This window comes from Pristis pectinata, chromosome 7, assembly GCF_009764475.1.
Source record: "Pristis pectinata isolate sPriPec2 chromosome 7, sPriPec2.1.pri, whole genome shotgun sequence".
NCBI classification, from domain to species: domain Eukaryota; kingdom Metazoa; phylum Chordata; class Chondrichthyes; order Rhinopristiformes; family Pristidae; genus Pristis; species Pristis pectinata.
In genome coordinates this window covers 70,050,958-70,068,624 of record NC_067411.1, presented here as the reverse complement: position 1 = coordinate 70,068,624, position 17,667 = coordinate 70,050,958, and the positions used below count along the sequence as shown (strand labels likewise).

At 42.0% G+C, this 17,667-nt stretch overlaps 1 protein-coding gene across 3 annotated transcripts in view; it reads right to left on the bottom strand.

The window, feature by feature from the left end:
- The window catches only part of LOC127572269 (guanine nucleotide-binding protein G(I)/G(S)/G(O) subunit gamma-7-like), a 216,464-nt gene that overhangs the window by 87,227 nt on the left and 111,570 nt on the right, over positions 1-17,667 (bottom strand). Inside the window, exon 3 of one of the 3 annotated variants that reach the window (XR_007956616.1) lies at positions 14,989-15,364. The exons of the other annotated variants lie outside the window; for them this stretch is intronic. The gene's annotated coding sequence lies outside the window, so the exon portion shown is untranslated. Of the gene's footprint in view, positions 1-14,988; positions 15,365-17,667 lie in introns of those variants that run through there. 3 annotated transcript variants of the gene reach the window in all.

Here is a 17,667-nt window from a genome sequence, read left to right as displayed (position 1 = left end):
ATTTTACGTGCCATGTATCATTTGCTAGTTGAGCACTCTCGAGGCCATTCCAAATGCTACACTAATCAAATGAAGGAAGATACGATAAGGCAGGTCACAAGAGCTGTACATAACACTGCAGATGTGGTCTCACTTGGGCCCCATGTAACTACAGCAAGATATCTCTTCTTTTGCATTCAACTTCTTTTGCAATAAAGGCCAACATACTGTTCACCTTCCTAATTGCTGGCTGCATGTTAACTTCCAATGATTTCTGTGTAACACTGAGGTCCTTCTGAACAATGACATTTATCAATTTCTTACTATTTAAAAAATACTCCACCTTCCTATTCTTTCTACCAAAATCAACAGCTTCATGTTTTCCACACTATATTTCATCTGCCATGTCTTCAGCCATTCACTTAACCCATTGATATCCCCCTGAAGTCGCTCTGCATCCTCCTCTGAGATCACACTGTAGGCTGTCTTTGTATCATCAGAAAACTTGATCCACTTACCCAAATGCTTTACATAGATTGCTGGGGCCCCAGCTGTGCACAGCGATTCCTGTGGCATCCCACTAGTCACAACTTCCCAACGCAAAACTGATCGATTGATTCTTATTCTCTGTTTTCTGCCCACTAACTGATTCTCAGAATTTAACTTCCAATACCATGCACTCTAAAATTGTTTAATGATCTCCTGTATGGCATTTCAACAAAGCCCTCCTAAAAATACACGACATTAGCCAGTTCACCTTTGTCAATTCTGCTAATTAAAACTTCAAAAAGAGCCAAACTATTTGTCAGACATGATTTCCCTTTCATAAATCCATGCTGACTTTGCCCAATCCTATTATTATTTTCCAAGTGCTCTGATAACACTTCCTTAATAATAGATTTCAACATTTCCCCTACAATTTATGTCAGGCTAATTGGTGGATTGTTTTCTGTTTTCTCTCTCCCTCCTTCCTTCAACAGTGATATTACAGTTGCTGTCTTCCAATTGGTGGGAACTGTATGAGAATCTCTGGGATTTTAGATGACACGCAGTGCATCCACCATCTCCACTGCCACCTCTAACATCTTAGGATGCAGATCATCAGGTCTTGCCTTCCTCCAATACTCTTTTTTTTAACTAATGCTAATTTACTTACATCCAAAGTAGAAAATTAGGATCAAAAGGAGGTCATGCACCCCCCAAGACTGTCTCACCATTCAATAAGACCATGGCTGACCTGACTGTAACTTCATTCCTGCATTGGAGACACAAGAGACTGCATTCTGCATTCCTGTCTACCCATGGTAACCTTTTACTCCTTGCTTTCAAGAATGTGCCTACCTCTGAATTAAAAAAATCACCCAAAGGCTTTGCTTCCACCACTTCTGAGGCAGAGAGCTCTGAGGACTCATGATCCTCTGAGAGAAATAATTTTAACTCACCTCTATTAAATGGGAAACCTCTTAATTTTTGAAACAGTGACCTCTAGTTCTAGATTCTTCCATAATGGCAAATATCTTCTCCATATCCACCCTGTCAAGACCTCTCAGGATCTTATATCATTCATTATAAGATTCACAAGGATGTTACCTGGATTGGACAGGCTGGGACATTTTTACCTGAAGCATATGAAGCTGATGAGTGACCTTATAGAGGTATATCATGGGGGCATAGATAGGGTGAATGTTCAGAGTCTTTTTCACAGGTGGGGAGTCTAAAACTGGAGGGCATAAATATATGGTAAGAGGGGAAAAATTTAAAGGTGGGGAGGGGCAACATTTTCACACAGGGTGGTAGGTATATGGAACCAGCTGCCAGAGGAAGTGGTACAGGTAGGTACAATAACAATGTTTAAAAGACATTTGGACAGGTACATGGATAGGAAAGGTTTAGAGGGATATAGGGCAAATGCAGGCAAATGGGACTAGCTCAGGTAGGCAACTGGATCAGCATGGACAAGTTGGGCTGAAGGGCCTGTTTCCATGCTGTATAACTCTATATGGTTCAATACTTTTTTTCAGCTCCTCATTTATGCCAGACTTGTTGTCTTTGTTGGCAATCAAGGACTGGATGTCAAGCAAGCAGTATAATAACACAAATGTGGTTCGGGGTCGGGAAAGGTGACACAGCTATCTGCATTAACTGTGACAGTTGATCCCATGTACACATATAGTTGGTCATAAAGTGACATCTTGTTTACAAAGATCAGGAGGAGGTCCAGGGTTGATTCTTGACTCTGCAAGTAGTACTTCAGCCCTGGGATGTAAAATATTGCTGTAGATATTGTGGCCATCACTAAATAGGTCAGGAAATCAGCAGGAGGTCTGTGACCATGACTGCCTTCTATCTCATACAAAGCGAAGGTACAATATAGTGGTGAACTCATGGACTTGATACTTCTTTGTGGTCCTGTGGAAAAAGGGGCAAAAACTAATATTCTATCTCTTCCACCTGTTATATTGTAAGTAATAGGTCATGCTGGTACTCTCTGCTTCTCTTCCACACTTCCTGCTGCATTATTCTCATCCATTCCTTTCAATTTAAGATGTTGGACTCCTCACTTTGCTGCCCTTATTTAAGTTGATACTCTTCTCCTTCCTTCATGATGAGATTCTTCTCTCACTCCCCCACAGCCAGTGCTACTGGAACTTTTCTCTCCCATTATTTTACACTAACAGTCATCTGGTTCTTCTAGGAGATTGAATATCATTCTGCCATGTAGGTGGGGATTGGGATTCTGAAACTTGCAGAAATATTCAATGCCCTTGCACAGAAACAGAAGAAATGAAATCAAAACTCATAGCATGATTGAGAAGGTGATTTGGAATAATTTCATGTGAATGGATATTATGGTGATGCGGGTTTCTCATGAATATTGCTCCAAATTGGTGATGAAATTCACCATTGCCAGCACAGTCTTAGAGGAAAAGAGTCAGTGAAGATCAAGACCTCAAAACTGGGACAAAACTTGTGGTTTACTCTTTCTGCCCTCCTGTACACTTCTGAGATTTGGACTACCCAGAAGGCACATCAAAGCAATGGTGAGATCCATCAACACTATCTTCATGATATCAGTAACTTCACCCAGGTCAATATGCCCAGCATTTTGCTCAGTTGGTTCTGAAGGGCAGGCCACGAGATTCCCAAAACAGACACACTATTCCAAGCTGAGTCATGGGAAAAGATTGCCAGAGGAACGAAGGAAAGATTTCAAGGATATTCTCAGAGGCTCCTTGAAAAAATGCTAAATCCCCACTGACTCTTGGGAATCCTTGGCCCATGAATGCTCAAGGTGGAGAAGGAGCATTTGGTGATGACGCTGAGAACCTCGAGCCCATGTGTTGGGATTCCAGCTACCTACCCTGCGAGGCACATTCAGCTCCACCTTGGCAATATCTGCAGGCTTCCTGCTGACCTCAGAGCCTACAGAACTGAAGTGGAGTAAGTCATTCTCAATTCTGAGAGACTGCCTCAACGTAGAAGAATTACCTTGCATTTTTTCTCCTTGTTTGGCTATTGTCTAGTAAAACTAAGTGCTGCAGGTACCCAGTAACTAAAAGTTTACTTCATTTTATTAAACCTGCAGGTTACTCCTGCTGTCAATGTAGCTTTTACGGTAAAGTCAGGCCCAGACTTTGCACTTGCCTTTGTTTTGCTGCCGACTTACTTTCTGCTCCCCAATGAAGATGCAAACTCTCTCTCTAATAACACATCAGGAGACAGCAATTAATTAGTAGGCCAAAGTTTAAAAATATGTTTAGATTGCTCCCTGCCAAAAACTGAAATGTTACAAATACCAGTGTGAGTTTTTGTAGCTGCTTTCATATTGCACTAAGGCCTTGGCACCAGCTTCCAATGTATTTCGTATTTGCTAAAATTGAATGTCCGGAAATATGACTCGAACATCCTCCTTTTCAGGTTGCACAATACTTAATTGAAACCAGTGCCTTGGTATGATGTACAACCTGTTATCTAATCCCTTGGAGATATTCAATTCTGATTCTACTTAATGCTGAATCACACCATCCAATCTTAATATATTCTCATCAGAGATCATTTTAAATCCAGAGACAGGAGCTTTTAATCTAAACCCATGGCAAAGGGGGTAGAAGGCCAAACTTGACAGCCCCTAGCAAAAGGCACAGGGATCACCTTCCAGGACTAAGACTTGTCAATATCATCTGATACACCTAACTTCAAGCTGTATGTTAGCTATCATAAGTGCAGAAGGCTACCATTGCTAACTGCATGATGAACAGCTGCACATCTCAGCATGGGCCAAAACCTAAGGCAGCTAGAACAACTTAAAATTGCACTATTTAAAGCAAGGTGGCACCTAGTACAGGAAAAAAAGTTGTTGGGGAATTCTTCATGGCAAAAGGCATAATAATGGGGCAAACTGGAAAGAGCAAGATTTTCTGATGCTGCAATGGAGGCCTCGGTGGAGGAAGGTAGAGCAAGAAAGATGTGCTCCATCTACCTGGGGCAAACATCAGGCAAATTCTGAAAGGGCATTGGAATCTGGTAACCAAAAGAGAAAATGTCAGGTATCAAACCCCATGGATATGGATGCAGTGCCATAAACAGGGCTGGTCAAGAAGTACGAATGCATCTTCAAATGTCACTAGACTCAGACACTGCTCAATGCACTACATTCCTATTCGTCAGCTGCCAAGAATCTCAATTCATCAAGATTCATACATACCATTCATATTTTAATTCCACTCTCAGAAGCTAGGGGGAAAGTAGCATCATGGGTATGTGACTGAACATGTGATCCTAGAAGCCTTTTCTCATGATTTGGAGACATGACTTAATCATGTCTGGGAAATATGAATGAAATCAATTAAATAAATCTGAAATAACAGGCTAATATCAGTAGTGATGAATCAATAATAATGTATATCGGATTAAAATATAATCAGAACATGTAATGTTCAGGGAAGGAATGGGCAGTCTTTTACTGGTTGAGCCTAAATGTAACTCCAGATCCACGTCAATGTGGCCAGATTGTGACCTCCCTAATTCAACAGTGCAAAGCAAACTGCTAGATGTTTCAAATATGTCCAACTCCAGCAATAGTGCTCTACACACAAAATGTGCTAACAATTTGCCAATTTGCTGCCCTTGGAGTATTGTGTACAGTTCTGGTCGCCACCTGATAGGAAGAAAGTGATTCAGCTAGAGAGGGTGCAGAACAGATTGACAAGGATATTGGCTGGATTGGAGGACTTGAATTTTGAGAGACTGGATAGGCTGGGCCTGTTTTCCCTGGAGCAAAAGAGGCTGAGAGGAGACATGAAAAAGGTGTATAAAATTATGAAAGGGATAGATAGCCAGTGTCTGTTTCCTGTGGTATGGATGTCTAAAACTAGAGGGCATGGGTGTAAAGTGGAGAGGGAGGAGGTTTAAAGGGGATCTGAGAGGTAAATTTTTCACACAAAGAGTAGTTGGTATCTGGAATGAACTGTCAGAGGAGGTTTTTTTTTGATTTTTTAAAAATTTTTTTTATTTACAGCGTGGTAACAGGCCCTTCCGGCCCAACGAGTCCACGCCGCCCATTTTTTTTTAAAACCCAAATTAACCTATCCATATGTCTTTGGAATGTGGGAGGAAACTGGAGCACCTGGAGGAAACCCACGCAGACACGGGAGAACGTACAAACTCCTTACAGACAGCGACAGGAATCGAACCCCGATCGCTGGCGCTGTAATAGTGTCGCGCTAACCGCTACGCTACCGTGCCGCCCAAAATCATGATTTGACAATGGACCAAAGGTGGTGGAGGCAGGAACAGTAACATTTATGAGGTACCTGAAGAGATACTTGAATGAGCAGGGCATGGAGGGATATGGAATTACTGCAGGCAAGTGAGATTAATATAGATCGGTATAGACGTGGTGGGCCAAAGGGCCCGTTTCTGTGCTGTACAACTCTATAACTACAAATGGCTAGAACCGACAACACTATGAATGTATTGTCTGAACAACACTGTGAATATAATGAAAGCCACCCAATGTTTTTTGTCTATCTTGTAAATATTCTTACGAACAATGTTTATTTTGAAAAATAATATCCAGCTCCGGAATGGAAGGAGTCCAATGCATAGATAACATGGTGGCAAAGCATTAGCATTGCTTTCTCATTGCTTCAGGGATCCAGGTTTGACACTGACCTCAGATGCAGTCTGTGAGGAGTTTGCACATTCTCCTTGTGATCGTGTGGATTTTCTCTGTGTGTTCTCTTACATTCCAAAGGTATGTTATTTAGTTAACTGACCAATGTAAATAGTCCTTACGTGGCAAAAAGAATCAAAGAGGAAGCGATGGGCATGTGAGAGGGAATAAATTGCAGAGTTACAGGGAAATAAGGAGAGTGGAATGCAATTGCTCTGCTGGGAGCTGATGTGGATTAGTTGGATGGAATGGCCCACTTCTCTGTCATGGTAAGTAGATCAGCGTCACCTTTACGATCACTGACAATACAGTTCTGTCCTGTAGTTGTGGATACTGTACGATGGCCTTACTGAAGTGCAGACATTTCACATACTTTTCCTCACTGATGTTCACATAAGAGAATCAGTCCTGGAAACTTGGAGAGAAATATGGTCTCCTGTTGAAAGTCTTTCTCCTCCTCTTCTCTTTGTTCTGCTCTATGGGTCCTCTGTCCCTGCCACAGCACTCCCTGTTGATTCTGCAACTTTGGTGAATGTTAGAAATCACTAAACTCTTGCAGAATCATAAAATGTCCAATAGAGATCAATCACCTTGATAATCTCTTCAAAGACCACTGCCATGGGGTCCTTCATGAACCCTAAAGCAATTTCAGCTGTGCACCACTGAGAGAGGGCATTATCTGGAGCATCAAGCTTCACAACAGTGGGGCTGAAGTACAATCTACTTATTTCCGGTGGGTCTCAGTTGTACGTGTGGTGAACTTTCTCTTCCCAAGCCTTGGGGGGAGGGAGGGTGGTATGGTCAACTGCAGTCACCGCATCCCTGGTTTTCATAGATTCATAGAGTTATACAGCATGGTAGCAGGTTCTTCAGGGCCCAACTTGTCCACGCCAACCAAGATGCTTTCCTGAGCTAGTCCCATTTGCCTGTGTTTGGCCCATATCCCTCTAAACCCTTCCTATCTATGCACCTGCCCAAATGTCTTTTAAACATTGTAATTGTACCTGCCTCTACCACTTCCTCTGGCAGCTTGTTCCAATATACCCACCACCCTCTGTGTGAAAATGTTGCCCCTCGGATCCCTTTTAAAACTTTTCCCTCTCACCTTAAACCTTTGCCCTCTAGTTTTAGACTCCCCTACCCTGGGGAAAAGATTGTTACCATTCACCTATCTCTGCCCCTCATGATTTTGTCAACCTCTCTATGGTCACACCTCAGCCTTCTCTGCTGCATGGAAAACAGTCCCAGCCTTTCCAGTCTTTCCTTATAACTCAAGTCCTCCAGTCCCGGCAACATTCGCAGAAATCTTTTGTGTACCCCCTCCAGTTTTGAAAGTTAAAAACATGATAATGGGGGTAAATCATCGAACTTAAAAAGACAAATGGTTTCCTCCTACATAAAAAGCTGAAAAAAATGTTAATGCATTAGTCTTTATTTTCTTGACCTCGATAATTCCAGGAAATGAGCCAATGGATTGAAAAATAATAAATTTAATTCCATTATTTATGAAAAGAAGAGAAATAGATGTGTGAGTCCAAATCAGTTATGTTGAAGCGATTAGTGCCTTAGAAAGAGAAAAATAGCAAAACAAACTGTCAATAAAGAGTTAAAAGAAATTGCATGATATAAAATAGAATTAGTTAAAAGAAAATTATAACTGATGCAACTTATTTTAATCTTTGTGCATATAGCTATAAATTGCTCAAGTGCACACTCAGCAACTGTCACAAAACAAATTTTCTGGTTTTTCTTAACCTCTGTGCACCACTATCTGGTGCAAACTGCATTCAGACCACTGTAACCAGAACAAGATCAAAGCCTGCAGTTGTTTTAGTTCAGCAAATGTGTAGGATAAAACAAAAGTAAACTGAGCTGAGGTAAAATACAAGTAGAAATTGCAAACCAAAGCATTAGAGTAGATTTGGAGAAAATAGTTTTATTCTCTATTATGTTCCTGGATAAAACTTAATGTTTTACAAGCTGTCAGATAGATATGGGCTTATTTCAGTTGTTACAAAGGGTACAGACTGTACAGTTAACAAGGAGCAAAAGACACCTGTGATCATGTCGACTGATCTAAAATAGGACAATGAGCATTATATCCTCCCTGGTGGTCTCTGTCCTGTTATCATATACACTCTTACCTCATTTAGCACTCAGGATTCATTCTGAAGAATGAGAGCTAATTGAATCAGAGGTACAATGTACTGTGCTCTCACCGAGTGATCACCAATGACATATTGTACTCTCATTAGTTGAGTGAACATACACTTCAAGGCCATGTTTGGTAAGCTGATCAGATGCAATTGACAAATTGGTAAACTGGTAAGCTGCTAAGTTTTTGATAATTTTAGTCTTTTTTGTTTTCTAGTATTCTTTTATTAAAAATATTTTTCCCCAGGCCAAGAGTGTGATAATGGATCAGCATTCAAGGCAGCTGTGCTAAGCAGAGTACCAGTGTTTCACAGTATTACGGTAGGTGCTGACCTCAGGACAGTTCTGTGGACAGTGCACCAGATTTCCTGCTTTGTTTATTGTTATTTCAGCAACAGACACAGAGCTGCAGATAAGATGAGGGCATTCCTTCAGTCAAATTAATAATCATCTCTGATAGCCAGTAGCACGCAACTTGTTTGCCTTTGCCATACTAATTGAATTACAAAAACTAATTTGCAAACTACATTAAAAGAATAATCAGCTCTGTCTGACTTAGACAGGTCTGTTTTATCAAACTTCATGGAAAATTTAAAAGTAAATTTTGAAGGAAGCAAATCCATGAAAATGATGTATTAGATTTCTTAATGCTTCTTAATGCTTGATTAATTTCTTGATACTTGATGTGTTAGCTTTCTTAAACTCTATCTCTGATGCATATTATTTACATTTTGTCAGAGGAGGATCAAGATATGTCAATGTATAATTATTTACACACAGCCATTTGATAATAATTCACTGGTTAACCATACTTGACTTCCTATCAGTCATCGTTAAAACCCAAAACCCAAGAAGAAACTGTTATTCATGTCACTGCAGTAGCTATTATTTTAGAGCATTGACATTAATAATAATTACAAGTTATTTACATATTACAAATTAATAATATTCATAAGAAAGAGGAGCATAGAAGAGTATGTCTCGCCATTTAATATGATCACAACTGACCTGATCTTGGCCTTATCTCAGCTTTGCTGCTTGCTCCCTATAATCCTTAGTCCAAAAATCGACCTATCTCAGCCCTGAATATATTCAATGACTCAGCGTCAGCATTTCTCTGGGGTAGAGAAGACCACAGAATCATTCACTTCGGCTATCCTGATGGCAGTCTACATCTCACCACAGACAGACATGAAGCCTGCACTCAATAAGCTATATTCCATGGTCAACAACCTTGAGACAGGATACTCTGAAGCTCTCTTCATTATCGCAGGTGACTTCAATCAGGCCAACCTCAAGAGTGTGTTACCAAAATACCTCCAGCACATCTCCTGCTCCACCAGGGGCACTAACACTCTTGACCACTGCTATACAACCATCAAAGATGCCTTCCAAGCCACCCCTCGTCCTCACTTTGGGAAATCAGACCACCAGGCTGTGCTCCTCCTCCCTGCATACAAACAGAAACTGAAATGGGAGGATCCAGTACAGAAAGTCATGCAGTGCTGGTCTGAGGAAGCAGATGAGCTCCTACGTGACTGCTTTGAGACAGTGGACCGGTCTATGTTCAAAGACTCAGCTGCCAGCCTTGATGAGTATGCCACCACCATCACAGACTTTATCAGCAAGTGTGTGGAGGACTGTGTACCAAAGTGGACAATATGGGTGTTCCCAAACCAGAAACCATGGATGAACCGGGAGATCCACACCCTACTGAAGTCGAGGACTGCTGCACACAAATCTGGTGATCCTGATCTGTACAAGAAATCCAGAGATGACCTTCGGAAAGCTATCAGGGATGCCAAGAGGCAATACTGACTCAAAATAGAGTCCCAGACTAGCCGGCAGCTATGGCAGGGCTTACATGCCATAACAGGCTACAAGACAAAGACAGGCTGCATAGTTAACAACAGCACGTCCCTTCCTGATGAACTTAACACATTCTATGCGTGTTTTGAACAGAAGAGAAGTGGATAGTCACCACCCACCCTGACAGCCTCCAATGCAACTGAACCTGTGATCACTGTTGAGGATGTAAGATCAGTCTTCCGGAGAGTGAACACGAGGAAAGCATCTGGCCCAGATGGGGTCCCTGGCTGTGTGCTCAGATCTTGTGCTGATCAGCTGGCAGAAGTATTTGTGGACATATTTAACCTCTTCCTACTTCAATCTCAGGTTCCCACCTATTTTAAGAAGACTACTATCATCCTGGTACCGAAGAAAAGCAAGGTAACATGCCTCAATGACTACCGACCAGTGGCTCTGACATCCACCATCATGAAGTGCTTTGAGAGGCTGGTCATGGCACACATCAACTCCAGCCTCCCAGACAACCTCAACCCACTGCAATTCGCCTATCGCCGAAACAGGTCCACAGCGGACGCCATCTCCCTGGCCCTACACTCAGCTCTGGAGCATCTGGACAGCAAAGACACATACGTTAGACTATTGTTTATTGACTACAGCTCTGCCTTCAATACAATAATCCCAAGCAAACGTCCCCAAACTCCGAGACCTAGGACTCAACACCTCCCTCTGTAAATAGATCCTTGACTTTCTAACCAACAGACCGCAATCAGTGAGGATAGGCAGCAATACCTGCAGCATGATTATTCTCAACACTGGTGCCCCACAAGGCTGCGTCCTCAGTCCTCTACTCTACTCCATATACACTCACGACTGTGTGGCCAGATTCTGCTCTAACTCCATCTACAAGTTTGCAGATGATACCACCGTTGTAGGCCGTATCTCAAACAGCGATGAGTCCGAGTACAGGAAGGAGATAGAGAGCTTAGTGGAATGGTGTCATGACAACAACCTTTCCCTCAATGTCAACAAAACTAAAAAGCTGGTCATTGACTTCAGGAAAGGGGGCGGTGTACATGCACCTGTCTACATCAACAGTGCTGAGGTTGAGAGGGTTGAGAGCGTTGAGAGCTTCAAGTTCCTGGGAGTAAACATCACCAACAGCCTGTCTTGGTCAAATCACGTAGATGCCACGGCCAAGAAAGCTCACCAGCGCCTCTACTTCCTAGGGAGGCTAAAGAAATTCGGTTTGTCCCCTTTGACTCTCACCAGCTTTTATCGATGCACAATAGAAAGCATCCTATCTGGACATATCATGGCTTGGTACGGCAACTGCTCTGCCCAGGACATCACAAACACCAGCTTCCCCTCCATGGACTGTGTCTTTACCTCTTGCTGTCTTGGTGAAGCAGCCGGCATAATCAAAGACCCCACCCACCCGGGTCATTCTCACTTCTCTCCTCTTCCATTCAGTAGAAGATACAGGAGCCTGAGGGCATGTACCACCAAACTTAAGAACAGCTTCTACCCCACTGTGATAAGACTATTGAACGATGAGACCCTTATACGATGAGATGGACTCTGACCTCACAACCTACCTTGTTGTGACCTTGCACCTTATTGCACTGCACTTTCTCTGTAGCTGTGACACTTTACTCTGTACTGTTATTGTTTTTACCTGTACTACATCAATGCACTCTGTACTACCTCAAGGCACTCTGTACTAACCCAATGTAACTGCACTGTGTAATGAATTGATCTGTACGATTCGTATGCAAGACAAGTTTTTCACTGTACCTCGGTACAAGTGACAATAATAAACCAATACCAATACCAATTTCCTTCTGAAATAGGTGACCCTTATTCTGTAACTATGGTCCTCTGTTCAAGACTCCCCCATGAAGAGAATCATTCGCAGACTGTATAGTTTTAAAAACATATGTATGGAAGACTGTAATTTGAACAAAACCCAAAGAAGAAATTATAGCCCAACAGTTGCTGCTGGTATATTTTTGTAGCTTTATTACAACTTCAGATTCTGTAGAGAGAACCGAGGAAGACTTTATATACACGTGGATTGCACAGCAGATGGTTTCTAAAATCTAATTTGGCTAATTTTAACAGTGTGGTGGTTTATTCTCAGTCTGTGGCTGTGTGCCGAATTTATACAGCTCAATAACATTTTTCAGTGTTTCTTTGAGAGTTGGATCAGTCTACCTTGTATGTTAGGGGTGGACTTTGTGACTGAATGCCATTTGACTGAAGGTGACTGCTTGCTGATGTCAATTTATGGAAAACAGAAAAAGCTTATTTTGTCTTCGTGAGAGTACTTTGTCATGATCAACTAAGAATAATTAGCTAATGCTTTTATTTTTAGCCTGACTGCTATTTCCAGAATTAAAAAGTTTGTCCTGGACTGCTGAGGTTTCATTAGGAGATTTTACCTTTTCAGTCAGGTAGTTAGATTACAAACTACAATATCTTGAAATGAATCAAAACAGAAGACAAAAAAGAATCATCATATATTATGAAAGCATTTTTCTTGAAACCTGCATCTAAGGAGAGATTTGCTTGCATTGGAGGCAATTCACAGAATTTTCACTAGGTTGACTCCTGGGATGAAATACATACCTTCTGAGGAAAGATTGAACAGGCTGGACCTAGACTCAATGAAGTTGAGAAAAGTGAGAAGTGTTCTTGTGGAAAAGATACGTGATTCTGGGGATGCCTTGGCAAGCAGATGCTGAGAGAATGATAATGTGGGAATCAAGAACAAGGGGGGATGGTTTTAGTACAAGAGATTTAAGATGGAGAAGGGGAAAATTTTCTTCTGTCAGGCTGAAGTGAATTTTTGGCATTCTTTACCTATAAAGTTGTGGATACTAAATCATTGAGTATATTCAGGGTTCAGATTGACAGTTTCTACACCTATGGAACAAGCAAGAAAGTGGGTTGAGGCCTAGATCTGATCTGCCATGATATTGAATGATGTACCCTCAAGGGGTCATGTGGCTACTCCTGTTCCTATTTTCTTATGGTGGTGACCAAGTGGCTGGAATGTTCAAGGAGTCCTACAAGAGCCCTATAAGAAGTCCAGGTATGACGTACAGAAGGCCATCGTGAGAGCAAAAAGCCAATTCCGTGTGAAGTTAGAGACACAATCAGATGCATGACAGCTGTGGAAGGGGGTTGCATGCCATTACTTCCTATAAGGCAAAACCTAATAGCATAAATGGCAGTGATACTTCACTCCCTGATGAGCTCAAAGCTTTTTATGCATGCTTTGGAAGGGAGAATAACACTACACCTGTGCGAACCCCCACAGCATCCGGCGACCCTGTGATGTCCGAACATCCTTCAAGAAGGTGAACCCTTGCAAGGCCTCAGGCCCGACGGTGTACCTGGCCGGGTACTGAAAACCTGTGCCGACCAACTGACTGGAGTGTTCAAGGACATCTTCAACTTCTCACTGCTGCGGTCGGAGGTTCCCACCTGCTTCAAAAGGGCATCAATCATACTGGCGCCCAAGAAGAGTAGAGTGAGCTGCCTCAATGACTATCACCCCGTAGCACTCACATCTACTGTGATGAAGTGCTTTGAGAGGTTGGTTATGCCTAGAATTAACTCCTGCCTGATCAAGGACCAGGCCCGCTGCAATTTGCCTACTGACACAACAGGACGACAGTGGACGCAGTCTCACTGGCTCTCTGATCTGCTTTGGAGCACCTAGACAACAGCAACACGTATGTCAGGCTGCTGTTTATTGATTACAGCTCAGCGTTCAACACTATCATCCCCTCAGTATTAATCAATAAGCTTCAAAACCTGGGCCAATGTACCTCCCTCTGCAACTGGATCCTCGACTTCCTTATCAGGAGACCACAGTCAGTGCGGATCGGTATTAACATCTCCTCCTCGCTGACAATCAATACAGGCGCACCTCAAGGTTATGTGCTTAGCCCACTGCTCTACTCTCTCTACACCCATGACAGTGTGGCTAGGCACAGCTCAAATGCCATCTATAAATTTGCCCATAAGACAACAGTTGTTGGTAGAATCTCAGATGGTGACGAGGAGGCATACAGGAGTGAGATGGATTGGCTGATTGAGTGGTGTCACAACAACAACCTCACGCTCAATGTCAGCAAGACCAAGGAAATGATTGTGGACTTCAAGAAGGGGAAGTCGGGAGAACACACACCAGTCCTCATTGAGGGGTCAGGTGGAAAGGGTGAGCAGCTATAAGTTCCAGGGCATCAACATCTCGGAGGATCTATCTTGGGCCTAACACATTGATGCAATCACACACACCAGCAGCTCTACTTCATTAGGAGTTTGAGGAGGTTTGGTATGTCACCAAAGACCCTTGCAAATTTCCATAGATGTACAATGGAGAGCATTCTGACTGGTTGCATCACAGCCTAGTATAGAGGCTCCAATGTGCAGGATCGCAAAAGGATGCAGAGGGTTGTAGACTCAGCCAGCTCCATCATGCACACAACCCTCTCCACCACTGAAGACATCCTCAAGAAGGCGGCATCCATCACTAAAGACCCTCAACATCTGGGTCATGCCCTCTTCTTGTTACCACCATCGGGGAGGAGGTACAGGAGCCTGAAGACCCACACTCAACAATTTAGGAACAGCTTCTTCCCCTCCACCATCAGATTTTTGAACGGTCCATGAACACTACTTTGTTATTCCTTTTGTTTTGTACTATTTATTTATTCTGTAATTTACTGTAATTTTTATGTCTTTGCACTGTATTGCTGCCACAAAACAACAAATTTCACGACATATAAGTCAGTGATAATAAACCTGATTCTGATTACATCAGCAGTGCTTAATAATCATGCCTGAACTCCTGGTTCTGTACTTTAACCATTTATTTCATGATCAGTGACTCTGAACATTTTATAATTTGCACTTCCATGACAGAGTAAGTATGAAAACAGTTTCTTAGTTAGAAAAAATGTTGAAGCACTATTTCACTTAATATATCATATCATAAACAATCCAGTGCAAGACTGCATATTCCTTGTAGTCTGCAGGCGTTTCCAACAGGGCGTATTTCCCAACAATAAATACCACAAATGGACTGGACTGTTGTGATATCTTTTACTTGAGTCTTTCTTTCTGGTTAATCTTCAGAGTTGGTCATGAAGAAAAGGTGGGATGAATGGGAGGTCTTTTTTCAGTGGATTTGTCCACAGAATATAGATCTTTGTCCGCCTGTCTTATGGGATGAGCCTGCGAGGGGAAAATGGTGAAGGAGGAGCTTAGATTGAAACAGAGAATTGCTGCCTTGATTTTATACTGTATATATATCCATGCTGCAAAACACTGTACTGAACCTTAATGGCCCATCTATCAATTCTTCACTTGTCTTCCACAGGTGACATAATACCCCCTTACCTACTGTACTATCCGCACGCACACAGGGTTTTCCACATGTGCAGCTGCCTACACATTGTAACACTTTGGAACAGTCAGTTTCAAATTGTTTTTATACTACTTCTCCCATTATGCCTTTCCTGTTTTTTATAAAATAATTGGTATACTCCAATACAAGTCCATTAAGAAATTGAGAATAGTAATTTGTCAAATAATTGTGCATCTATTCAAAAAGCAGGAATGAATTCAAAAGTTAATAAGCTTAAAGCAGGTGGTACTTCTACTAACTTGCCAGAGCTGCAAGTTGTAATGTGAGTAGGTTGAGAGATCAGTGGCTCAATGCAATGTTTAGCATTTAACCAGACAGTTCTGACATCAACAAGATCAGCCAGGTTGCCAGACCTGTTTCAAAATTTGTTATTTTGCAAATCTGTCTTCAAGGAAAACAAAACAGACGGGAAATTTTCCAGCTGCAGTGCCAATTTACCAAGGCATTCTAAGGTCAAACATTTACCAAAAATATTATATTTGTATCAAGCTTTTCATGATTTCAGGTTCTCGCATTACAAAGAATGAACTGCTTTTGAAATGCAGTAATTGTTCCAATGAAGCAGCCAATTTATGCACAGCAAGCTCCCACAAACAGCAATGCGATGAACATCAAATTATATGTTGGCTGAAGGATGATTTTAGGCCTGGACACTGGAGATAAGGCGGCTGCTGAGAGAGCCTTTGCTTCACGTCTCATCCAAATGTGAGCAGATCTGACAGTGGAGCTTTCCCTTGATATGCAGTGAAATCTCAGCATGGATGTTCATACTCAAGTTTCTGGAGTGAGACTTGACCAAGAACCTGGTCTTATTCAGTAACAAAGAACATAAAATAGATAGTTATGCTGACTGCTGTATAATTGACTTATTTTAAGTTAACGAGTTGATGAAGGTTAGCTGCTGTGTCCTTGGAATTAGTTTTATCTGACCTCGAACTATCAGATATGGTGGGTAATGTTATACCGGGCATGACAATCTGGTGTCTGATTTCTGGTAATAGGTTTTCCTTCACCTCATATCATTTGCAGCTTGAAATATTATGATTGGGATACATCATGCTTTACGATTTTAAACCATTTTTCCACAGAATGAATTGGAAAATTAGCTATATATAAAGTGGTGTTGTTTAAAATTCTTCTGACACCTATTCAAAGCAGCTGGTGGCAATGGGGAGCTTATCTGTTAATTAATCGCACACTGATGATTGGTGCATCCCATCCTAGTGTAACCAATGTGATTTCTACATCTTTCTAGGCAGTCCCTCAAGATCAAAGATGGCTTGGTTCCACTCTAGTTTTGAGAGGTCTGAGGTAGCTAATGAGACAAATGTTGGAACCACAAACTTTTCCACAAATGGGGCAGGTGGTGGCTGCCAGGACTGCTGGGTGGGTCATTTGAGAGACAATGTGCTCTTTCTGCCATTTACCAGGGCCTCAGAATGCTCCTAATCCATGGCGTCAAGGTTCTCAAATCCTGAATGCTCTTTCTCCTCTTTCACTGGTCAATACTCAGAGGTTTCCAGGAGTGTGAAGATACTGCATTTCATCAAAGGAGGCTTTGAGGACATTCTTTTCCTCTCTCCACCTAGTAATTTCTTCCCATAACAGAGCTTGGAAGTGCTGATGCAAGATGATCAATGCTGATCCTCTCAAGAACTCCACAAAGCTCATCCTTCTCAGACACTGACTCCCAAACAACTTGCTGTCTCCCAGTCAAGAGGAGCTACAAAGTGTCTACAGGTTATGGGTACATTCAAGTCTATGTCATAATTGGTGCTTGTGAAGAGACATTTGGCTTCTTTAACAAGAAGAATCTGTATTAGTTTGATGAGAATGTCCAGGAGACCAAGGAGCTAATTAATCACAAATCTAAGACTTCCCTGATTGCAAGGTCTACTTTTCCTCAAGGGAAAAGAAACAGCTCTACAGGTACCTGAAGGCAGAGGTCCAGCAGAAAACCGCAGGACCTAAAGAACATCTAGTGCATGGAGAGAGCACAGCAGAGTCAGTGACTCACTGACAACCTTTACTACATCAAACTTACATCAAGAGACATTGTTTTCTGCAGGCATGGTAGTGTAGCTGTTAGCGTAACACTATTACAATGCAA